This window comes from Ochotona princeps, chromosome 3 (genome assembly GCF_030435755.1).
Source record: "Ochotona princeps isolate mOchPri1 chromosome 3, mOchPri1.hap1, whole genome shotgun sequence".
In the NCBI taxonomy this organism is placed as follows: Eukaryota; Metazoa; Chordata; class Mammalia; order Lagomorpha; family Ochotonidae; genus Ochotona; species Ochotona princeps.
The window spans coordinates 111,970,844-111,997,472 of record NC_080834.1 but is presented as its reverse complement, the minus strand read 5'-3'; the positions used below and the strand labels follow the sequence as shown (position 1 = coordinate 111,997,472).

Genomic DNA, 26,629 nt, shown 5'->3' with positions numbered 1-26,629 from the left:
CTTGGGTGAGGTAAAGGGGAAATTTTTTAAAAATATTTATTTATTTGTATTAGAAAGTCAGATATACAGAGAGAAAGATCATTCGTTCACTGATTTACCCCCCAAGAGGTCATAACAGCCGGTGATGAGTTGATCCAAAGCAAGGAACCTAGAGTCTCTTCCAGATCTCTCAAAACGAGTGCAGGGTCCCAACACTTTGGGCTGTCCTAAACCGCTTTCCCAGGCCATAGGCACAGAGCTGGATGGGAAGCAGGACTGCAGGGATTTGAACCGGCGTCCATATGGGATGCTGGCACATGCACTTTAGCCGCCAGGTTACTGCACTGGGCCCTAAAGGGACAATTTGCCAGAGAGGTACAGTACATACCATAAGTTTGCCTTTCAAGTTTTAGTGGCATATAAAGGGCATTGAAATGATGAAGAGTTTTATTTCTTTTCTAGCTTTTCAAAAAAGAAACACAGTCACTTATCAGTATTTGAAAAAAAATATATCTTCCTGTCCTGGATTTGTGAAGACCTTATGATGTAATCAATAATCATTTATAAAAGCAAACTGTCAGGATAAGTTATCATATGAAGAAGATTTTAAATTACATAACATTGGTTGACTGTGATCCTCAGTCAATCGATAAATATCCCATTAACTTAAATGATAATCAAAGCCCTAGATTAGAAATAATTCAAGTGGTCCTTTAGAATAAATGCCAGATATGATTGAAAAATGTCACAAAATGAATGAAAATGTATTTCTGATGTTCAAATTGACAGTGTGATGTCCTAGGAACTATGTACTCTGATTAACGTGGCGGGGACACACACAGGCAGACATTTCTGCAGATGACTGCCACTTTCCTCAGGTTCTTAGCAGCAAGCATGGTGAGCATCTTCTGTATTAGAAATGTCTCAGAGAGAAATAAAATTGACCTGTGGATGTTTATTTTCTTTTTACCATTAAAGCTAAAACACTAGAGAAGACATGAAAACACTCTACATGTCAACTATTTTTGCAGTTATTAGTATTTAAATGTAGGTGTCAGTGGAAGTGAAAATCAGCTACTAATATTTTAATTTAATTGCAATAGCTATCAATATCAAAACGTGCATAGAAATAGCTAATTTAATACTAAAACAAATTTTATACTAGCTACAATGTTTCTACATTGTGTATTTAATACCTGAGTCAGTGAATTAAGCAGTAGTACACTATTTTGTTATGTCTGTCCCCATTGTGTCATTCAATTAGCTTACAATTGTTTATCCAATTCATGATAATTTTGATTATTTAATCATGCAGAATTTGAGCCGTCATTTTTAAAGCAATTTTAAGGCAAGTTTTTTAAATTTAAAAAGTAAGTTCTTTCAAATAAATTTTGTTCTTTCAAAAAATGATACAGGTAACTATCATTTTGACTTTTGAAATGTGTTTAACTCTGCTAGTTAACCGTCAGACTCCATTTCCTTTGGTTTAGCTGCCTTGCTTGCATGTGCAATTAAAGCCTAACCTTCTTTCTAACACTATGGAAACAGAAATATTTCACAATTCCTCTGATTGGTCTGTGGCTGTCCCAGATTCTGCTACTTCAGAATGGGGCAGAGATGGCCCATTCTGCTTAAAGCTTTCATCTCACTTGGAAATGATTCTTTTTTCCTAACAAATATTGATCTATCTCCTACAATCCAATTGCCAATTGCCTCATTACATCCCCTATGAAAACTTTCTAAAGCAGCATTTGCACCCCCCCTTTGTTACAATAAAGTGTGTCTCTCTGTGTGGGAATGTTCAAATACTTGCCTGTGCTTCTAGAACTCCTGGTAATTGTAGAGTTGGGGTTGACAGCGCAGTTTCATGATCACAAATGACCTGTGCAATTGTGGATGTACATTTGAGTTATCTACCCTCTTTATCAGTGTCCTGATGTTAAAAAGCTCCCATATTTGGGCCTTTGAAGACTGGGACTTTTTCTGTAGATATGTGGCATTCTGTGTTGAGATGGACAAGCACATTTATAAACTCTTTATAATTGTTTCCCATAAAATGCCTGAAGGAATTTCAAAAGGGCGGCATTGGATTTCCAAGGTTAGGTGTTTCATTTCCTGTATTTTTTCTTATTCTAATTATTTATTTTGTACTAAGTTTAGTTCATATTCATTTATTTATTAAAGAGGGTATCCCAAATTTTATAAACTTCATGTCCCCACAAAAGCTCAGCTTTTCAAACTGTGATAAAAATGTGTTGAGCAAATTATGGAACTAGGGTTAAGCGGAGCATTGTGCCTGTTCTCCTCACTGCATTCAATAGGGTTGCTGACGATACTGTTGACATCCCATATGAGAACCATAACACCCCTATATGTTTTGATGTTTCTTGTTTATATGTGATATTTACAAGGTAAAGTTCTTGGATACCAAAAAATAAGACCTTATACAGAGACAGGGAAAAAAACAGCATGCTGTAGTCAGGATGATCAAAACTCGAAGTTCAAGTCTTAAGCCAGGCTTTATTAGCAGGTATAATCCTAATGAACCAACACAGAGTTTCTGATCTTCTGTGGCACATGTGTGAATTGCAGATAACAGTATCTACCTAGCAAAGTTTTAAGAAGAATATAAGACTACACTTAAAAGCTTTAAATCTCTAAATAATCATTGGGATTGTTTATTCCTTTGCAAAAAGCGTTTTTGGAAAATTGTGTCCAGCTGCGTGTTTCTCACAAGTAGAGCCATGGCAGACACTGTGTTTGCAAGTAGAATATTGTTCAAAACTTTGTCAAATAACCGTAGTTTCCTTTGTAACAAGGAAGGACCACCAAGCTCCAGTTGATGATAAAGGCATGACCTTAGCTCAGAGTATTACTTCATCCTGAGAAAAATATGGCTCAAAGTATTACTTTATCCTGAGAAAAATACCAGGGAGAAAATAAGAGGGCACAGAATATATTAAAATAAAAACTGAAGCATGAGAGTGGAAAAATTTAATAAAATGTCCTCTATCCTGATGGTGATATGTTTTGGATGTTTCCAAAAGCTTATGTAGCCTGTCAGTGTCCCCCATTGCTTTTAAAATATACAACTGCTGGGCTGAGATTGTTTGAAGCCCTTGAAAGTCACTGAAACCCTTGCCCACATGAATAGAATTTCATCTAGCCAAAGCAGCTCCAGATACATCTAGCTTATAAATAATTGACTTACAGAAATCTTCACAAGTATCCATAAATGCTGATTTGCTTTAATAACTAGACATGTGATACTGATTCTTAAGGGAATAATTTATTTTATTTCTTTACACATGTTTTCTGTTATTAAATCAACATCCTGATGGACATATCAAGTGAAAAGTCGGAGAAAAAAGGATATTCAAACAAAAAAAGTATTTCCACTTTTGAAATGAGATAATGTCAACCACATTGTGGCAGGAAATGAAGCAGTACTCTACTTAGAAAGTAATGCTCCATTAAGATTCAAGTCATCAACCTCAATACCTTAATTTTACAGGAGCTTAGTACATTACAAGAACATTGTAATCTTTGAAATCGCTCCACTAACGTAGTTTTTAAGTGAAACTTGTCTTATTTAAGGGAAGTAGTTTACTTTTTAAAGTTGTGATAATAGAGGAGGCAATGTAAAACTAAAATTGCAAGATTAGTTGTAAATGATGCTCAAAAATATTTTCAAAATATGAAGAAAGTGTGTTTGTTTAGATCCTTAGACTCATTGCTTAATTTTCTGGTTAACACTAATCAGACAAGAAGGGCACATTTTTGCACATATGGGGGAAAAATCTCCAGACGTAATAAAAACCAGGTAAATCCCAAAGATGGGGTTTTTAAGGAAAAAAATAAAAGTAGGTTAAGCCACTGACCGCATTGCCAGCATCCCACAGGGGAGCCATTTCAAGTCCTGCTTTATTTCTTACTCCAGCCCCGTGTTGTTATGTCTGTGAGGCAGCAGAGGACTGCCCAAGTGCTTGAGCCCCTGCCCCCACGTAGGAACCCTAGGAAGCACCTGGCTTCTGGCTTAGTCCATAGTGCATTACGTAGGTAGTGAATCAGCAGATAGAAGGTCTCTCCTTCTGACAATTTTTCTCTGTAACTCTGTCTTGTAAATAAATGAATAAATCTTAAAAAATAAAATAAAAACTTAAATGGCAATTCCATTTTTTGCAAGTAATCTCAACTCCCTTTACCTGTATTTCATTATTTATGAAATGGGAATACCCAAAGTCTTTATTTTAAATTTCTTGTTAAATCTCCTACAAGAGGAGAGAGAGAGAGAGAGAGAGTGAGAGAGAGAGAGAATGAATAAATGGATTAAAGAATGGATGAGCGAACAAATTTTCAATCCGTTGGTATGCTCAGCAAATGGCTGTGACAGCTGGAGCTTAGCTGAATGAAGCCAGCAACCAGGAACCAGAAGCCTCTTCCAGGTCTGTACAGGTGCAGAGACCCCAAAACCTGAGCTGGATCGGAAGTGGAGCTACTGGGACTAGAATCCGTGCCCATATGGAATGCTACCACTAAAGGCATGGGGAAAAGGGCACCATGTCTGCTTATCTGATTTTCTAACTATAGCTTTTGCCAGTAATTCAAATAGCAGTAGTTCCTACAGGAGGGACTTCATTAATGGATGTATTTCATTTGTACTGAAAATTTGCACATTTGCATACAGTTGTTCTCAAGAATTGTCTTTGTGTTGTATGAACAACATATTATAAAGTAAAAAATGTGTAAGAAAATAAACAGATTGAACAAGATTATATTTGTACTTTTTTTTATTCTAAAAGATCAGCATAAAATAGAACCATGAGAACCAAGGCAGGGGAGAAATTATTATGTATTTATCAGTATGCAGAAATCAGAATTTGGTGAAAAAAAAAAAAAAGACTTTCCTGGCCTAAAGAAATGGACAGTGATGTCAACCTGCTAATAACTTTCCTGAAAAAATATTGTTCTGATATTTAATGCTCTAAATTTTTCCTGCAATTTTTGCCTTGCTTTGTATGCTGTGAAGTCAACTTTTCTATAATTTAATAATGATTCATACTTATTTACTAGAATGATATGTTATTTCCTAGTATGTGTTTCTTTTCTTTTCCTTTTTTTTTTTTTTTTTGAAGGATTTATTTTGTTGAACGGCAGTCTTGTTGAAGGCGATAAACAGATAACAAGGGAGAGAAAGCCTTCTAGTCAGTTTCATTCACCAAATGGCTACAATCACTGGAACTGGGCAAGGCCAAATCAGGAGCCTACAGCTCCATCCAGGTGTCCCACAAGGGTGTCAGGGGCCCAAGATCTTGGACCATCTTGTGATGCATTCCCAGTGCACTCACAGGGGGCTGAGTGGGAAGTTGATTAGCCGCATCTGAGTTCAGCTGTCTGTCTGAAGCAGTGTCTTAACATGGTAATGCTACATGACTGGCCCCATTCTTGACAGTTTTCTAAATTTAATCCTCAAATATTTACGTAATGTGAAGTTTTTATTTAAAAAAAGACCTAATAGAAAGTAGGAATCATGATCATGTTTTTTGGTCAACACTTAGATTTTATTTCTTCAATGGTAAAAATATCTTTGATTGCAGGTATCAAAACCCTAGTAGCAGTACTTGAAATGGAAATCATACTTTAAACATACATAGTGGTTGTAAAATGAGATTGGATTTCAAAAAAGTTAGTTATAAAATTCTAAAAAAATTATTCACTAAGATGCATTTCTTAGGGATAAATAGAAAAATTAAATAACATGAAAGGATAGCTGTGGTTCTTCTATAAGCAAATATACCGTATTCTCTTGACTGTGCTGCATATTTGAAGACTTTTCAGAAGGATATGCTTCTTAAATCTGTTAAGAATTTCATACTGAAATGAAGAAAATAGCATTTATTACACTTTCAATTACTTCCACTGAATTATCTTTCCATTATCACTCATCTATGAATATGTTTCCATAAAGCTGTTTCCTCACAAATTGAGTGTGAATGAAAGTCATTTCTTGGGCAGTACAAGTCATCTAAATTATTTTACATTAATCAGTGTAATTTGTTGAAGCATCCTTCTTCCTGGTACTCAAAATCTTATGCCAAAGAATTTTCATGATATGTATATCCTCCCAAGTAAGGCACTTTTTGTTTTCATCCTACCTAGAATTGTGGTCACTGGGTCCTTTTTATATTGTCTTGTAGCGGAGCAATACATGATGGGAAAAATATCCTCAGAAACTAACAAAAGGACATTTTTTTTCTCATGGATTAAAACTGAGGAGTAGGCATCTGACACAGTTTTAATGCCCTGGTTTAGGGTTTAGCATGTCCAGATGCCACACTGGAGTGCTTGATTCCAGTTCTGGTTTCTCTTCCAATCCCGCTTCTTGCTAACACACCTCCTGAGAGGTATCAGATATCACAAGGTCTAAACCAGGACTAATCCTCCTGGGTACACTGCATCTGGGTCTCACTTAAGGGTGCTAGGGCTTCAAGCACTTGGGCCAGCAGCTGCTGCTTTCCTAACCACAGTTGGATCAGAATCCCAGGAATTTGCATGGGGTGGTATGAGATCTCAGTAGCACAGGCTGTGCACTGGGCCCCACTATTGCAGTTAGAATTTTTGGAAAGAGTTTCTGAAGCACTGTTGTTATAAATATCTTGTTTAAATCTATACCAGGAAGAACAGACTGGTAATTCTTTCTAGATTGGTTCATATGACAAAGCTGGGAACACCTACATCGATTGTGCTTTCCTGACGTCATTATCTCAAAATGCAAATTGCACGAACTGTGTATATACGTATAAATGCATGCAGACATATTCATTCTGTGTGATTGTTCATGATGGTTAGAGTTTACCCTGGACTTTTAAATATAATGTAAACTTTTAAGCTGCAGTTAATGTCTGTGTGCTGCACAATGTAATACGTTCATATTTGCTCACGATTCTACCTTTCACATTAGTCATGAGGACTCGTCTCTCAATACTTCTTTCGTTTGAATAATTAGTTGTGAGTGAGAATCAGAGTCATAGGCAGAATTTCTCTTGGCCCTAAGTTAGCTATCAGGGAAGGAGAGTGAATGCACGCTCCATATTAGAAAGCATTTTATTGTCTTCTTTAAATTTGAATTCCTGCAGGATAATGCCATTGCTACAGAGGGCAGACACGTTTAAATCATTGTGTATGCAAGCAAAGTTTAAATAGGTTTTTCTTCATGAAACATATTTTATATTCATTCTATCTTGTTTCCTTTAAATGCCAAGGTAACAAATAAAGTAATATAGATAATGATGTAACTGATTCATTTTGCTTCAAGATTCAGTTTCTACTGATATTAGTAGCACAAGTGCATGTTTCATTTGAAGAAGAAAATGCAATTCATTTCAGGGGCCAGCAAAGGTTCAGACACTTCAGTAGAGACTGCGAGAAAATCCTTCAGTAAGTGAAAATCAAAAGGTGGTTAAAGAGAAAAAGAGATGCCTTAAGAGGTCTGGAAAAATATGCAAATGGAGGGCATACTTAAAATTCTTATGTTGAATCTTTATTGCCACAATTGAGAGCCTTGCTTAGCGAAATGTCAAAACAAAGGGAAAAGGATAGAAAAATCATTAACCAAAGAAGATGATCTTTTATTATCTAAAAATAATCAAATACCCCAAACTTTAAAACATGTTAAAGAAGAGGCCTCAAAAGTGTCCCTGATGTTGGGCTCTTCTGTCCTGAATACCCATTTTAGAACTGATTTGAAATAGAAGTTGAGGCTACAGTAGAAAAGAATAACAATCCCTTTAAAAAAAATCAATGGCTTTTAAAATCCCAAATGTTCTCACTGAGAATTTATCCTGTACACACACAATGACTTCTATTACAAAAGGAAAAATGAAAATGCTGCTATTACTGACACAGTCAATAGATCCCACCTGAGTGTATACTGTACTTTCTATATTTTTAATTTAAATGCATATAGTTCCAGGGACTGGAACATGATCAGCATTCATTTGCTTCAGAGCATAATGTAAGATGTGGAAGTTTTTCATATAAATAAGCATATAACCTGTCTTGGGTGCCATTTATTTGAAATATTTCTCCTGAGAAACTTATCTAGCCATTCCCAGGGTGCAGTCCTTCCACTCGCCTGCTTTTTATCACTGTTTTTTCTTCTTTCAACTAGAACTTGAGCAGACAGACTATCATGAAGCAGTGGTCTCTGCCTCAGGTTTGGTCACAGGAATACTGAGAGTCAACAAAAATAGCAGGCTCATTCGAAAATAAGAGAAAGTGCACAAAAGTTTGACTTTTAGACTTTCATAGTGTTAAAGAATAACATGATTTGGTAAGCATAAACATTCTCCCAAGAGCCTGAAAATGTTTCTTACCTTTTGTGTTTATGAGCCTTTGGGGTAAGTGGAACCTCTACTTAAAAACACGATTCGTATTTATGAATCTAAAAGATCTTTGAGCAGCACTTTTAGTCTTATTCTACAGGGTGAGGCCACCATAAATCATTGAAGAGAGTACTGCAGTATTCACATGGCATGTGCTACTGATCCATTTAATCCAATTAAATTCAGTAAGTAATTCTCTCCCTGATTGGCATCCAGAACTTCTTTAGCAAATTCAGAAATGCATTCATAGGGAAAAATAAGCTCTAAAATACATGCACTTGTTTTGTAGACTAAATAAAGAAGCTAGTTTTTCATTCAACTATTATATAGAGCGCTGTTATTTTTATGGTAGTACTTTCACTATGCTTAGATTTATTATTGCTTTATTTAAGCTAATAACTCTCTACAAACTAAAGCAGATCAATAAATAAGGATGCACTTGCCACTAAGAATTTACTTATCACATTTTATCTCACAATACAGAAATTTGCTTTTTAAGTTTTAGTGAAGGCAGAAGAAAAAAATCAGCAGAATGGTAAAAGTACAGGGAAATCTACCTTTTTAGGGACACCACTATTTCAAACAACAGCATATTTACTATGTGTATGTCATTTATGTGTGTACCAGCAACATATCCTATTTATATAATGCATTTTTGTGTTTAAAATAACCAAGAAAAACATGACAGAAACTAAGAAAGTAAGATTTTATTTCTCTAGAAAAAAAGCTGCAGAGATATTTCAGGGACAAATAATCTGTGAACAGTTCAAATGAACAAACGAACAGAAATTCTTTATCATCAAACTAGCAGACGCTGGTAGGTGTGTGTTGATCAAATATAGGTTGGTATGTCACTTTTCCATGGTGCTTGCTGAGATAAAAGAGAGCCTACACTTTCTGAGGTTTAGTTTTTAGATTAGTATAACCATTTTCCAGAATGCCAGGGATCTTTTCACCACGTGTTACTCAAAGTGTAGAACTCTAACCAACAGCATAGACATCTTCAGGGTGCTCATGGAATACCAGTCTTAGGTGTTGATGGAATGCCAATCTTAGGTCTATCTGGATGATTCTTACTTACTGTAAAGTTAGAGAAATCATGTTTTGCTTTTGAAAATATTTGCAATCACTGCTGACTTTTCACAGTTGTGTAAATGCTATTTACAATTAATAGCATTGTGACACTAGTGCATTGCCACACCATCAGCTATTAGAGCCTGGGGAAGTACTGTGCTGAAGCTGTGTTAGAGTTTCTGCTTGCCCAACATCTCCAACCTGCGCAGAACACTGATTGATCCTGAAGGAAATTATACTGGAACTGTGAAGCCAGCATGGCCTTTGAGTAGATCTCCTGTCAGTCTGGAAAATGAATGATTCAAGGGCTCCAGTTAATTTCTAGTTAAACGCAAAAAGACAGCTATTTTTATATACCTTTTTAAAACTTTCATTATTATTATCCTTTAATGATACATTTCTTTCCATAGGCCCTTGAATTTTCCTTATCCCCTCCCTCAAGTTCTCTCCCGCACCCACTGAGTTCCCCTTTATTATTACTATGGTATAGTTCTCCACACACAGTCATATGTCCACTGTTGCAGACATGGACAGTGGCAGAGAATCCAGTATCTTATTGTCAAGTACCAACTGTCATTAACAGTTTCGGGCCTGACGCTGTGACCTAGCAGCTGAGGTCCTCACCTTGAACACGCCGGGATTCCATGTGGGCACCGGTTCTAATCCTGGCAGCCCTGCTTCCCATCCAGCTCCCTGCTTGTGGCCTGGGAAGGCAGTTGAGGATGGCCCAGAGCCTTGGGACTCTGCACCTGTCTGGGAGACCTGGAGGAGGTTACTGGCTCCTAGCTTCAGGTTGGCGGAGCTCCGGCCTTTGAAATCACTAGGGGGGTGAATCATCAGACAGAAGATCTTCCTCTCTGTCTCTCCTCCTCTCTGTATATCTGACTTTGCAGTGAAAATAAATAAATCTTTTTTAAAAAGATACGATTAACAGTTTCATTGGGAGTCCATCTTTGATCTGAAAGTAGAAATGCATACTGCATTGTATCCTCACATCTGGATATGATAGTCTCCATTACAGTTACTATACATTCCCTTAAATGAAAACTCACAATACACAATCAACAACAGGAAGAAAAATAGAAATTTACAATGCCAGGAAGTTAAATAACATGCTACTCGATATGATAGTCTCCATTACACAGTTGCTATACATCCCCTAAACTGAAAAACCACAAAATAAAATCAAGAACAGGAAGAAAAAAGGAAGTTAAAAATGCCAGGAAGTTAAATGACATGCTACTGAATGATTAATGTGTCACTAAAGAAATGAAAAGGAAAATGAAGAATCTTCTTGAAGAAAATGATGCTACTGTATGATGTATCAGCCAATAAAGAATTAAACGAAAGTTTTGAAGAGATGAAACTAAATTAAAAAATCAATCCATATACAACTTTCTACTATTTTTAAGAATTAATTTTACTTATATGAAATACAAAGTTACAGAGAGTGAGAAAGAAGAGAGAGGCCTCTTATCAGTTGTTTCACCCACCCCCAAAGTGGCTGCGACAGCAGAAGTGGGCCAGTCTGAAGCCAGGGAACTAGAATAGAGGTGGAGCAGCTAGGACTCGAACCAGTGCCCCTACGTCGTGCCTTAACTGCAGGCAGTGACCTCACCTCTGCATCACAGCCCTATAGGTTTCTGTTTGGATCACCAAGTGGTTTCTTTCTGTATTCAACAATTACAGAGATTATTCTTCACTGTTCACTAAGGAAAAAAAACTCCTTATCTGACTTATACTGATACCTGCTAAGAAATATTACTTAATTATTCAAAAGAGAAAACAAAATTAATAATTAGCTTTGAACTTTACCTGTCGTAAAACTATTTTATTTAGGTTTGGCAAAATTCCATGAAGCTAAGAATCATGCCAGATCAAACAGAGATGCAGGAGCAATTGCTTAATCATTAAAGAATGTTTAATCATTGTTTAAAAGTGATAAAAAAAAAACCCAAAACTCATGCTGTGGGCGCTCTGATTTTGAATCCCGATGCATCATTGTTTAATATATCTCAATAAATCGTGTATTTCTTTTTGAGGAACTGAGCTCCATATTTGTGACTGTGACTTAGTGGTTTTGTAAGAGGAAACTGTGATGTTTGTAGAAACGTAGAAATAAAATTTAAAAATAAAAGAAACATAGTGAACTTCATAAGAGACATTTTTAATGAATTTTTTAAAGATTTTTTGTGAAATATTTGTGGAAGATTTTTAAAATTTAAAACATCATAAAACTGTGTCAAATCTACCTGATTATAGTTAAATGCTTTAATAATTTAATGCTCCATTAACATGTTGGTATTCAAGTCATTAATTGCTAGTGGTTCCACTTTCCCTCTCTGTCATGTAAACTTTCATAAGCCTCCCCAAGCACAAGCAAACAAATTGATTGACTATATTTGAAGACAACTGAACTAAGGAAATCTTGGGATAAATGAATTTAAAAAATAAATAGATCTCACACCATCTGTCAACATATTAAATCACTGGCAATTATACCTGAAGATGACAGAACTACACAGAATGTAACTATGTATATAGAGAAATCGAAGCATATATTTTGTGAGAATATATGTCAGGCACCTATTAGACTAGTGAATTTGATATAAAGTGGGGATGTTCTGAGAAGCCACAAGAACTAGATTATTCCTTAGGACAAGTAATACTATTAAACTGACAGATGGAAGGGAAAGGTTTAAGTTGCAGGACATAAACAAAAAGATGAAAACCTGTGGTGGAAATTAACAAGACCTGAAAAAGAGAGAGAGAGAGAGAGGGGAGAACATAACTTCTTGAAGGAATGGAAGACTGGCAACATTGTAGAAGCAGATATAAATAGTTACCAGTTATCAATAGAAGAGAAAATGTGAAAGCTAAAGAAAGACTTTAGTACATTCTTAGGTATCATTTAACCATATTTACTCCAAGAGCTGTGTTTGGTTCCCATTAAAAATGATAGCAGAGTAAGTTGCACTTACTAATGTAGTAAAATCAAATGGAAGTAATACCAATAACACAATCTTGTTTCACGTTTCTGAGACGGAGTTGTAGTATTTATTAATAACCCTCTTATTTTTTCATATATAACATTAGAGAAGCAGGTAGGTCTCCAGAGCCCTGATCTTGTGCCACATAACACTTTGAAATTTGAGATTACTGGTCCTATCAAGCAGATATATAAACAATCCATTGCTGGTGTCTCCAAAGAGAATATGAATGTTGAACTCCATTTTTTGCAAAAGTTATGGACAATTGCCAATTCAAATGTGGACCATTGATTCTGACTGCAAATCTGTCCACTATCTCCCTTCCCCCTAATCTTTAATCCATCAAGGCTTTAAATTTTCTAAGCCATTATAATGATGAACTGGATCCAGACCAGGATTGTTAAAGGGAGCAACCCCAGAGCTCATTGTTATTCTCCTGAGCTTGTTGGTCCTATGGGCCTCACCTAACAACAGTGAATGCAAAGAATAAATCAAACTCTGGGATGGCTTTGAAAAGCTTAGTTTTCCTATGAGAATGAAGCTTTAACCTTGCCTGGCTCATTAGGGATCTAAAGGAATACAATCTTCCATTTGTTTGCATTAGCCAGAAAGGCATTGTGCCAACATAGAGCCTTATTTTAAGCAAACACAATTTTGTAAGAGAAAAGGCAAAGAAAGAATTGTGATACCTATCTGAAATAAATTTAACCAGATGCAAGGACCCAATTATGGCTAAAGAAGTATAAGCCATAAAGACGGACATTTCAGAATAGTGTTTATTTTAATAAAAGAATATTTTAGAGGCGCATAGCTTCCAGCTAGGCAGATTCCATACACACCAAACTTGTATAAAATACCTGAGTTAGAGGAAGTAAATAAAGGCAGATTTCAGTATATTTTTAAAAAACCAAATTAAAACAGTACTGTATTTCTCTGAAGAAAACTGAATAATAGCTACACAAAAGCTCATAGCTAATGTTATTGCCTAGCAGTGGTTAATGCTGCTAACCTGTCTATTGGAGATAAGGGAAGCCATGAGACACCTTACTTGAGATCGCTTTATCGCTTTTTGACAATATGATTGTTCCTTTCCCAAGTTTGACCTAATCATTAAAATGTTCACATTTCACACATAATGTTTTTTCAGGTGAAGTGGTCAGCGGTTAATATTTAGATGATTCTTTGAGCTAATCTGCTAGTCTAATATACTTAATCACTGAAAATAAAAAGATTGATTCTGTTCTTTCTCACTTAAAATATATCTAAAATATTTTCAAAATTTCCTTTATTCTTGGATATTACTTCCAAATATTATGTATTCTATGAAAATTGTAACAATTTAGCATTATGATAGTGATATTAAAGCATGCATTTTCCAGCAAATATATCTTCTCAAACGTTTGAATATTTTACGGATGTGCCATGTAATTGTGACAAAAGCAATCTATTGTTTTTCCTGAAACTAGTACAGTGCTGAAGTATTAGCAAGAAAAAGCCTTTGTTTTACATTTAGCATGCTTGAAACATTTATTTTTTTAAAAAAAGATTTATTTATTTTTATTACAAAGTCAGATATACAGAGAGGAGAGACAGAGAGGAAGATCTTCAATCCGATGATTCACTCCCCAAGTGAGCCGCAACGGGCCGGTGCTTCGCCAATCCGAAGCCGGGAACCAGGAACCTCTTCCAGGTCTCCCACGCGGGTGCAGTGTCCCAATGCATTGGGCCGTCCTCGACTGCTTTCCCAGGCCACAAGCAGGGAGCTGGATGGGAAGTGGAGCTGCCGGGATTAGAACCAGCGCCCATATGATATCCCGGCGCGTTCAAGGGGAGGACTTTAGCAGCTAGGCCACGCAGCCGATCCGAAACATTTATGTTTTAAAGACTTTTTAACTCATAGAGAAACCTGAACTACAAAGTGAACTGTCCTCCAATTTCTGGCTCTTATCTGAGAGGCTTTAGCCTTCATCTCTCCACCCCATCCGCCCGCCAAAAAAATGCTGGGAGAGACTCTTCATGAAACTTTGATTATATATATAAAAAAGTTTCCTCATGAAATAAATGTCATATTCTAGAAACGCCTGGGATTTACTCCTTCGCCTGTATAATATCCCAGGCATTCTTGCTAAGGTTCGGTTTTGTAAGATTCAGTGTCCAGTTTAAGACAACAGAAATGGTAGTTATCTATCTCACTACATTGTTGTAAGAAATAAATGGACATGTAAAGAACTCTGCAGATTTTGAAGTATGATATGTTGGTTTCAAAATATCAGTGGGGAACTTTATACTGTGAGGTTTAATTCATGTTTTAAATAACAAGCTTGAAACTTTGTGTTTACATTAAATAAAAAAACAGAACTTAAACATAAGCATTGGTGTATTTCTAAATGCTTGGCTTCCCCCTGCTCTGCCACAGGAGTTCATGCTGGCTTCACTGTCCCTGCCTCAAAGCACAGACACACTTGTCTGATGAAAGCTATTCCTGCAATGTTTTTCAGTTAATCCTTTGCTTTTCTTCATTTTATTTTAAAATGGGAAAAGGAATGCTGTTAGCTAAATGAAACTAGAAACTCTCAGAGGACAAACCACAAATAATCCATAACAGTGAGAATTACGTTAATTCTTAGACGTGTTGCATAGAAGTCAGACTCACCAAGTGCTTACTGGTTATTCCAAGAGTCTGTCTTTTCTATATGTCTGTAAAATCAAATTAAAAGTTTTAAGAAAGAAGGCATATGAGGTTTCTCTGGTTGCTTTCCGAGATATCTTCAGGAATTTTGTTCTATAATGTAGCTGTAATCCAGTGATCATTCAAACGCTGTTGGAACAAACGCCAAACATCTGACCCTTTCTCTTTTACACAGTTTGCCTGGAGAGTTTAAACAATAGTCTTTATCTGTTGCTTAGTTGTTAGGACTTACTGGTTTCACCCTAGTGTAATTTTGATAAATATTTTCTTCTATATGTCTAGGAAAAATACAGTTTCTTTTCTGCTCAGCATTCATGGCTCCCCAAGCAAAGCAAAGCAATAAATAAATAGATAAATAATAAAAACCAACCATACAAAAAACTGAATAAATGAAGAGTGTCTTTTCCCAAACACCTTAACTTTTCTTCCTAGTTTTAGCTATGGGACTTGCAAAGCAGTGCTTCTTCTTCTGGAAAGAGAGTTAATCAGAAAAGAGGCCCAGAGACCTGGCCTGTGGAAGGTTTACTGTTAATGTTTTCTGGCCCCTATCCATTTTATTAGAACAGAAGTATTCAGTGGGCAGGCAGTGTTCCTATCAAATGTCCTGGGCAACTGAAGCATTTCTGGGGAGAAGCAGGAGGGTCTTGGGGCTGGATAAGCACTCTCCTGCCTCAGCACCCTTCTCCATATATTTTTTTTGCAGACTGACATAAAATAGCCCTAGAAGTTTTAAATAGACAAGCACATTGGGAACTTGTGGAGAACTTTCAAAAGTAAATGTTATAATGCACATTGTGAAAAGTAAGTTACTTGGGTGTGAGGTGAGTTAAGTTTAAGACGGAAAACAAATCTAATTTTAGCAACAAACAGATAGTCAATAAAAATCAAATTAAGGGCAGTCCTCCAACATCTTGCAGTGTATCTTCTTGGGAAATCACTGGCAATTGGAATGAGGTAAGCTAAATCAGATTGCACACACATGATAAGGTAGTTGGCTTTCTTGCACAGCGAACAAGACACATATAATGAATATATGTGATTTTACAAACACTACTCTAAAAACCAAATACAGAGAGTTTTTTTCAAATACTTTCAGCAACACATTTTTAAAACTAAAATCACATAATAATGGAAATATTATATAACAGATCGTTAATTTCTTATGTGAAGTTATGTCTTAATTTGGAAGCAACCAATCAGAGAGTTAATAAATACATTCACAAGATTTACTAAATTTTGAAAGGGTTTTGAGGGAAATTTGGCGAACTGGTTTTGAAAAAAGTAGACCGCAGTGGTTTTAGTATCCTTAGGAATGTTTCTGGAGAGATGTGATATTACAGTCAGAAGGGTTCTTGTGTAGGAGTTACAGTGCAGCTGGGTAAGCAGCCTTTTGGAATGCCTGCATTTTATTTTTATTTTTTTTCTCTTGTTCTCCATTTATTTTCAAGTCATTAGTCTTATTATTCCTTGTTTTTTCTTTAGTTAAGTCCATTTTATTGCCCATTTTTCCCTGCTTAAATGTTTACTTACTCAGATTTTCTGTTTCATAATATATAACATTAGAAATTATGAATTATCCTCTGAGAATTACCTAGAGTCTCATAAGTCTTGATACATAGTGCTATCATAATTATTTTCTTGCCAGTAGATGCAGTGTGACTTGGATTTTGACTTAAGCTTTATTTATGGAGGCATTTTTAATTTTTTTTTCTTTCTTTCTTTTTTTTTTAATCTATTTTATTGTGTTGTTGACAATCTTTACATAGTTAATTACAGTTAAAGAAAGAAAAAGAAAAAAAAAGGTTCAGGGGGATAGGGAAGTGGGTAATACTATTATGTCCATATTGTTTCCATCATGTATCTGAGGTAGAGGGGGATACTGAGGGAGAAGCCCCACCCGGTTTCCCGCCCACACCAAGTCCCGGATGTGGGGCATGCTCTGAGATATGTGCTCAAGTGGTGTTAATAGTTCTCCAGTTATGAATCGCTGCCAGTTTCGCTCGATGAGGTCGTCCACTGATTGATATGGTCCATCATAAAGTCTCCGTTTGCCCAATATTTCGCTGCCAACATATAGCTGAGATGAATGATTGATATGCTCTGTCTTCTGTCTTTTCTTGATTAGAGTTCTGAGTCCAGCAATTCGATTGGGGAGATCTCCAAAGAAACTTTGAGGTATTCCTAGATTAGTTTCTTGTATGTTCTAGCAAGCACAGGGCCCAGCACAGTCCATCACCCCGATCAGCTGGTGGTTGCAATTGCTGGGTTGGTTCTGTTTTCAGTCCCGAGTTGCACTGGAACCAATGGGTGTTGCAGTCCAGTCTGGTTCTGCCCAGCACTTACTCAGCCCTCACACAAACCAGTGGGAGCTGCAGCCTAGTCGGGGCGACCCACAATAACCCCCACCAGGCCCGTCCCCTACCCTGGTTTGCCAGTATGTGTAGCAGAAGACCAGTCTGTCCACCATCTCATTTGACTCTGGCACTTGTCAATGGGTATTAAAGCTTAGTTCTATCTAACCAACTCAACCATCCAGCCCTCATGGGTGTTGTTGAGTGCCTCTCTATCTAACCATCCCAGCCCCCGTCCTAGTTTTCATGCCCTCCCACGGGAATAGTGACCCAAGAAGGGGGAATCCACTTTTTCCCTCCCAGGTCTCTCTGTCCCGGTTGATGCACTCTTTGGGCGGTTCTGTGATTTGACTTGACAGAATTAGTCCCCAGTGCCAGCTTCTGCGGCTATGCCCAAACATCCCTCACCCACTCTAATTTATGCTTGCACCAGCAGGAATAATCAGCCCAGCCTGGCTTTTCCCGGATCTAGTCCACATGGAGCGCACAGGTGTTGTAGCCTTGCATAGTCTAGTCTGTCTCTATCCCAGCCCACGCTCTCCATTGGGAGTAGCTGTCCGGCAAGGGGACCAGCCCCTTAAGCCCCCAGCCAGTTCTGCCCCTCCCTTCCTTCCTGGATCTCACATGTGCTGGTTGGGTGCTGCATTCACATCCAGTACAGGCAACCACGCCCTGGCATTCCATCATGTGTACTGGTTTTGTCGCGACCAAACCCGGCTTATCCCACACTCTGATCTGGTGATCGGATTTGCCAGTGGATGACATGAACTGATTCAGCCTGGTCTGCTCCTGACCCATGCTGAATCTGTGCCAGTGGGAAACTTTCCATGGCCTATTCTGGACTGTTTTCTATTATGCTTCTTGCGCTTACCTGCAGGGACTGTGTCCTGCCAGAGGAGTTGCCCAGGCTCCTCCATCAGAACCCCTCCCAATGCCAGATTTTGCGCATGCCAGGGGGTCCTTGAGCCAACCCAACTCAGTTCACCTCCTGTCCTAGCAGGAACAGTGGCTTTTCCTGGCTGGCTTTCACCCCATTCTGGTTCTTGTTGTTGGATGTTTCAGCCCGGCCATGGCTCGTCCATACCCACATACAGCTCACGCATGGCTCAGTAGGGGGTTGAGACCCAGCCTAGTCAGTCCCACATCTACCCTCTGGTTCTCCATGACACCAGATGGTGTTGGGGTCTGAACTGGCCTGGTGCATCTAATCCCAGCCCACACTAGTGCCTCGGGTGACTACAACTGTTTCCTAGATAGAACGCAGCTCCAATTCTAGCACATACGCACCTTGGTGGGAACCTCAACCTAGTTAGGGTGTCCCGTTGCCTCCCTGATTGGGCTTGTTCCTAGCTGTAAATCATGCACCTGCCCGTGGTTGCTCTGAGGACCAGTAGGTGCAAAAGCCTAGCTCGGTATGATCTGTGTTCCATGCTGGTTTCTAGTTTTGCTTGTAGACAAAGGTTTGCTCAGTCCTGCCCAGTACATTACGTTCCATTACCAATTTACACATTTTGGAGCTACTATGCCCTGCTTGTTCGACCCCCAGATTTGGACGACGTGTTCACCAGCGAGAGCTATGACTCGCCAGGGGAGCTTCCCAAGTACTTCCACTTGATCCACTCCCAAACCCAGTTTACATACATGCCATTGGTTTTTAGGCCAGTGCCCGGTGTACTCTGGCCTCCCATTTGGCCTTGTATGAGCTGGTGAATGTTGCAGCCCGGCCCACTCCACACCCTATTCAGGATGCACATTTGGGTGCTGCTGCCTTGCCCAGTCCAGTCTATGGCGGATCCCTTAACCTGTGATTGATGGCAGGCTCCTTGGTCACACCTAGCTTAGTCCATAACCACCTAAACTTTAGGTTTACCAGTGGGGCTAAACTTTCTACAGGGTGTGGCCCACACATCCTGCACAGAGTCCACCCCAGGATAAGGTTCTAGAGTGCTAGTTAAAATTATGGACCTGCCTAATGTGACCAGTCTCCTGAACCAACATCATGTCAGGCAAAAAAATATCCTGCTAGACAATCCGGGGCTTATCCTTTGCATTACAGGTGTTCAAAGCTCAGCATTAATGAGTGATTAGAAGTTTTCCAAAAGAAGAGTTACTGCCATTGGGCATCTTTAGGATTGACTCAGAACCCAGAAACAGTGGTGTCACCCTAGAGCTATCTAAACAGCGATTCGGACATCCATTACCCCAGAGCTCCCCGGCCGGGCGGCCAGCAGGCACAGCCTGGCACCACATGGTGCACTGGCCACCCTGGATGAGGCTGAGGACTCGTTCACTGCCTTGCGGCAGTGTCTTTGGCATGAGCCTTGGCGTGAGCCCCCAGCATTGGGTCCGACCCGGCAGGGGCATCCCCCACAGCCGCCACACTGTGAGGAGCGGCAGTTGCCCCCAAACCCAAGCCCAAACTCCTCCCAAACTCCGAATGCCTGCCTTTTATACCTGCGTGTTTCAGGTTGAGCTACTCCACTTCTGGCCCAGCTCCATACGAATGCACTTGAAAGCAGTAGATGATAGTTCTTGTTCCCCATGTAGGACATGGATCGAATTGGCAGCTCCTGGCTTTGCCCTGCACCACCCCTGTCTATTGTGGTCATTTGGCAAGTGAAACAATTGAAGCAAGACATATATCATTCTTGTTCTAACTCTACCTGTCAAATAAATAAAGCTTTTGAAACAAAAGATTTTTTTTTTGTATTACAACTCTATTTCCCAATCTTGAATGAGCAACCTTAGTCAAACAAGTGTTGATCACCTTAACAATAGTCACTCAGAGTATATAGTATCGTGGCAGAGTTCAGAACATTCACACTGACGTCAAGCATAATAGTCTGAAATGTGAAGACAAAAAAAAATATTTTTATACAAGTAAGCAATACTGTTTTTCTCAAGCTCTTTAGTATGGTTAGCTATAATAAGTTCATTTAACTTGCATGTGCAGTTCCTTGAAAGTTTTACAAAAGCAAACTCCTATTAATATCTAAAGGTGTAAAAGGCAACAGTGACTATTGAGAAGGAGATTATAATTCAGTTCTGTCACCTCCATAAAAGCATATGATGTCAAATATCTGCATACTTCAAAAGTTCATGGCAACAGAGGAGGTCGAGGGAGAAGGATTACAGTTTTGTGGCTCAATGGCTAAATCAACTGTCTGAGATAACAGCAACCCTATGGGTGCCAGTTCATGTCCCACCCAGCTGTTTCAATTCCTATACAGCTCTATGCCAATGTCCTATCAAAAAGTAATGCAAGATGGCCCAAGCGTTTGGGCCCAGCATCCACATGCGAGACCAAAATTCAGCCTTTGGCTTTAGTCTGGCCCAGCCCTGGCCATTGCAGTCATATCTTGGGTGAGCTAATGAATACAAAGATTTCTATTTATTCCTTGGTATCTCTCTGTCTCTTTCCCACTACCAAACAATTCATCTTTTTAAATAATTCACAGAAAATGAAGCTTGTTTTGCTGCAAAAATTTTGAAATCCTTTCATATTTCTTTCATAAATTCATCTTCCATGAGCATTTTGAAGATCACTGCTATGCCTAAGTATTAAGAAAAGTTTGCATCAAAACAACTATCTTTTTAAGACAACTTTGCAAAAGCTTTTAGAAGTACATTCGCAAATTCCTTCTGTGAATCAAGCTAAGGTTCAGGAAGATCCTTTGTTTCAGGAATCAAGGTGTAAGTCGGAAAAACCATAATATCGTTATTTGTAGTTTGGATATTCATTTGGCTGTATCTTAAAAACAAGTGTATTAAAGGCTTGCTTCTTAGAGCACTTATGCTAACTGTAAATGGATTAGCAGCGGAAGCCTAATCCAGTTGCGTCCAGGATGTGGGGTTAGATGGAATTCCCCAGGTTGTGCCCTCAGAAGGCAAGTTCTCATGAGAAGTTTGATTATAAAAGCTGAATCGGACTTAGCTTTTCTCTTTGCTTCTCTGCTTATATAATCTTCTCTTCTGAATATATTCCACCATTTACTGGCCTCTACAGATGTCAGAGCAATCAAGCCAACCCATCTTAGAATGTGATCTGGAAGAATTAAGTGTCAAAATAAATCTTGTTTCATAACAGTATGTCTTAAGTATCTCCTTGTAGTAATGAAGTAATAAAAAGCTAATGTTAAGTAGACTATTCAAGTCACTTTGCAAACTAGACAAGCTTTCTGCTCAAAGATTCCTGGAATCAAACTTGCTTGGAAAAGCTTCAGAAAAGAAAATTTTACTCACATTTGAAAAATTGACAATAGAGATTTCTGTATAAATTCATTAGCAATGTACTAAAAATGAATTCTAGGATAAAGCAGTCTTGAATGTGGCTCTAGAAAAACTAACAATGGTTTGTTGGAAATTGGGTCCCCTTTTTCCCCTCAATCATTGCTATCAGTAGCTGTTTTATGTTCCCCCAAATAAACACTACTGAATATATCCATGGGATATTTTTATAAGCATTAAAAAAGAAGCAAATTTAAAAATGCGAGTGTGGAGCCTGGCGCCACCATGGCCTAGCTGCTAAAGTCCTCACCTTGAACGCCCCAGGATCCCATATATGCACAGGTTCTAATCCTGGCAGCTCCACTTCCCATCCAGCTCCCTGCTTGTGGCCTTGGAAAGCAGTCGAGGACAGCCCAAATCCTTGTGACACTGCACCAGTGTGGGAGACCTGGAAGATGTTCCTGGCTCCTGGCTTTGAATCCACCCAGCACCGGCCCATTGCGGTCACTTGGGGAATAAATCATCAGACGGAAGATCTTCCTCTCTGTCTCTCCTCCTCTCTGTATATCTGATTTTGTAATGAAAATAAAATAAATCATAAAAAAATGAGAGTGTGACAGATGAGCTACTCTTCTTAATTATTATCATCAAAAATGTTACACATGTGACTTTTCAAAGTCAATATGAAAGTTGGACACGAGTAATGATTATGCATTCTTTTTGCTTCATAGCGGTTATTTATTGAATTTCTATTACCTACAATTTGTGACTTTGGAAAACCAATGTAAAGTCATAGGAAACAAATCTCTTTCTATGTTCCACTCACATTAACCTTTTCTTCTGGCATGGTGACAGCAGCTGTTTGCCGCATCATCTGTTTGGCTGAAATTCCTGTAACTTGTTCATAAAGCCTGTAATCTGTGAGATACTGTATGAGCAGCTGCCCTGCTTCCTCCCTACACTGTGTGAACAAAAATTGAATAAAAATGAAAGCAACTGAGTTAGAACATAAAACACCATTGGAGTTCTAAGAGTTCTTGTTTTCCTATCATTTGTACTGATGTGTGGAGAACAAATGGCTGAATGCAGGCAGGTATTGAAAATGTGCCTAATCACATTATGCAACTAGGCATCATTCCCTTCTCCTCCTTGCTGATTTTTGTTGTTAACATTGTAACCTCTCCATGCTTTTCTCCTCATGTTGTTTTTCGATGCTCACTCCATTATGATATTTCTACACAGTCCAAGAGCTTCATGAGAGTGTATCTGGGTAGTTGGTGAGATGCACAATGTTTGAAAGCAAGAGCCCTGTCCAATCCTCACCACATCCTTGGGATCCAGCACAGCTTCTGGCTCCTTCCAAGTGCTTTGTTTCATGTTAATACAGAACCATTAATTTTGGGGAGGATAAGCTCAGATTATGCCAAAAACCAACACTCTGGACAAATAATATTTAACTTCTTTGAACAAGGTAGCATTAGTGTTTTATGTGCCTAATGTTAATTAAATGGTATTCTCAAATATTGACGAGACAGTAGAAACACAGATGTCACAGTTCCCCTTTTGAGTTTCTAAGATCCATCATTAATAAAATTACTTATTGATATAATCATACCATTCTCTTTTTTTATGCCATTTGCTCTGACATTGCAGATTTCCAGGTGAGAGTCAACTTATAAGACAAACTAATACATAATAATTAATAAATTATTAACTGATTAGTAGCTTAATGTCAAGATTTCCTAACTACAGGCACTTACAAATTATTTCAAGGCCTGGAGTGATGGCTCAATGGCTAAATCCTCAACTTACATCCATCAGGAGCCCATGTGGGTGATAGCTGATGTTCCAGCTGCTCCACTTCCCATTCAGCTCCCTATTTGAGGCCTGAGAAGCAGCAGAGACTAACCCAAAGCTTGGGAACCTGCACCCATGTGGGAGACCCAGAAGAAGCTCCTGGCTCCTGCCTTTGGATGGGCTCAACGCTTGCCATTGCAGCCACTTGGGGAACGAAACAGCACATGGAAGATCTTTCTCTTTGTCTCTCCTTCTCTCTGAAATCTGCCTTTCCAATAAAAATAAATAGATTTTTAAACCAGCAAGATACCATTCAAAATAACAGAGAAAAGTATGAAATATCTGGGAATAAATCTAACCAAAAATGTAGGAGACTTATTTGAAGAAAACTACAAACTACTTAAAAAAGAAATTGAACAAGACCTCAAAAGATGGAGTAACATCCCATGCTCCTGGATAGGTAAAATCAATATCATTAAAATGTCTATACTGCCAAAAGCAATATATACATTCAACGCAATCCCAATCAAATTGCCCAAAACATTCTTCATGGAACTGGAAACAATGATCCAAAGGTTCATCTGGAAGCACAAAAAACCACGGATAGCTAGAACCATCCTGAAGAACAGAAAGTTAGCAGGGGGAATCACAGTTCCGGACCTCTGGACATACTATAGGGCAGTGGTTATCAAAACAGCGTGGTACTGGCACAAAGATAGAGAGGAAGATCAATGGAGCAGAATAGAAACACCAGAAGGAAACCCACACAGATACAGCCAAATAATCTTTGACAAAAAGACAAACGACAATCCAGGCAAATGGGAAGGTCTGTTCAATAAATGCTGTTGGGACAACTGGTTGATAGCCTGCAGAAACAAAAAAATAGATCCACATCTCTCACCATACACTAAGATCAGATCTAAATGGATAACAGATCTAAACCTACATCCAGAAACCTTCAAACTTTTGGAAGAAAATGTTGGAAACACACTGGAACACTTAGGGGTAGGCCCTCACTTCCTAAAAAAGACTCCAAATGCAGTAGAAATCGAGACCAAAATAAACAATTGGGACCTCATCAAACTAAGAAGCTTCTGTACAGCTAGAGAAACAATCAACAAAGTAAAAAGGCAACCCACAGAATGGGAGAAGATCTTCGCACACGACATAGGTGATAGAGGGCTGATCTCCAGAATATACAAAGAGCTACAAAACAACCAAAATGTCAAAACAAACAAGCCACTCAAGAAATGGGCACGGGAAATGGGCAAACACTTCACAAAGGAACAAACCCAAATGGCAAATAAACATATGAAAAAATGCTCAAGTTCCCTGGCAATAAGGGAAATCCAAATTAAAACATCAATGAGGTACCACCTAACACCAGTAAGACTGGCCCACATGAATAAAAGCACCAACAACACTTGTTGGCGAGGTTGCGGGGAAAAGGGAACCCTACTCCACTGCTGGTGGGGCTGCAGGCTGGTACAGCCTCTATGGAAATCAGTATGGAGAATATTCAAACAACTCAAATTCAACATACCGTATGATCCAGCAATAGCACTCCTAGGAATATATCCAGAACACTTGTTTTATGAGAAACCAACATGCACTCCTATGTTCATAGCAGCACAATCAGTAATTGCAAAAACATGGAAGCAACCAAAATGCCCATCAACAGAGGATTGGATAAGAAAGCTATGGTTCATCTACTCCATGGAATACTACTCAGCTATTAAAAAAAACAAAATGCAGTTCTTTGTGGCCAAATGGGCCAAACTGGAAACCATAATGCTAAGGGAAATGAGCCAATCCCAAAAGGTTAAATACCACATGTTTGCCTTAATTTAAGATGATATGATGTTATGTATAACATGTTATGTTTTGAATGTTATATGTTGTGTATAAACTAAGATTGAAGTATAGGTGAGGTGGTCACAGAAGGTGACTGGGAACTCGCATTTACTTTTAACATGTTGGTTACTCATTACTATGTCAATTAATTCCATAATGATGTAAATTTTTGCTGATGGTATGTTGGAGCTTTCAATTGACTGGGATGATACTCTGCTGGCTCTGTCTTCAGACCAGAGAGGGTATACCTAAGAAGCCGTTGAACTTGACTGGACAATAAGATGCTGGACTCTATGTTTGGTATACGCTTGCAATGGGGGAATCTCAACTGAACTTGAACTGTGGTTATGCAACAAGGTGGAGGAATCCACCATGGTGGGAGGGTTTGGGGAGGGGTGGGGAGAACCCAAGTATCTATGTAATTGTGTCACATAATACAATGTAATTACTGAAGTTAAATAATAAATATATTAAAAAAAAAAAAAAATAAAAAATAAAAAAAAAAAAAAATTATTTGGAAGGCCTTTTTTGAATCAGGAGTAATCCTATGTGGTATGTGATATGCTAATTAGGGAGAATGGCAGATTATGGTTATGTAAATCTCTGCTGATAGAAGATAAAAGTTGATGGAGGGCCCGGTGGCGTGGCCTAGAGGCTAAAGTCCTCACCTTGAAAGCCCCGGGATCCCATATGGGCGCCGGTTCTGATCCCGGCAGCTCCGCTTCCCATCCAGCTCCCTGCTTGTGGCCTGGGAAAGCAGTTGAGGACGGCCCAATGCATTGGGACCCTGCACTTGCGTGGGAGACCTGGAAGAGGTTCCTGGTTCCCAGCTTCGGCTTGGGATCGGCGCGCATCGGCCCGTTGCGGCTCACTTGGGGAGTGATTCATCGGATGGAAGATCTTCCTCTCTGTCTCTCCTCCTCTCTGTATATCCAGCTTTCCAATAATAATAAAATCTTTAAAAACAAAAAGTTGATGGAAAGTAAGTTAATAAATTTTAAATATAGAATCCACACAAATTAATACCTACATTATTTACAGTAAGAATATGATTTGACATTTCTTGGCATGACAATTATTTTGTATACTAAATTACAGTGTATAACTTATCAGTGAAAATCCTCTGGTATCTTATGTTATTCAAGAAATCTAATGGAAATATATAATTTTACTGCACACTCTCAAAAATATTTTTTGATAAGGGTATTGGATAGAATGTTTTTAAAATGCAAGTAAATTTTTATATACCCTGTCAATAGCATACAACATTTTTATGAAACTTTC

At 38.4% G+C, this 26,629-nt stretch overlaps 1 protein-coding gene and 1 pseudogene across 1 annotated transcript in view; one reads left to right on the top strand and one right to left on the bottom strand.

Annotated features, from left to right (window-relative positions):
- The window catches only part of NLGN1 (neuroligin 1), a 691,248-nt gene that overhangs the window by 473,585 nt on the left and 191,034 nt on the right, over nt 1–26,629 (top strand). The gene's annotated exons all lie outside the window — the stretch shown is intronic.
- Nucleotides 22,506–26,629, bottom strand: part of LOC118758854 (G protein pathway suppressor 2-like) — a 29,895-nt pseudogene continuing 25,771 nt past the window's right edge.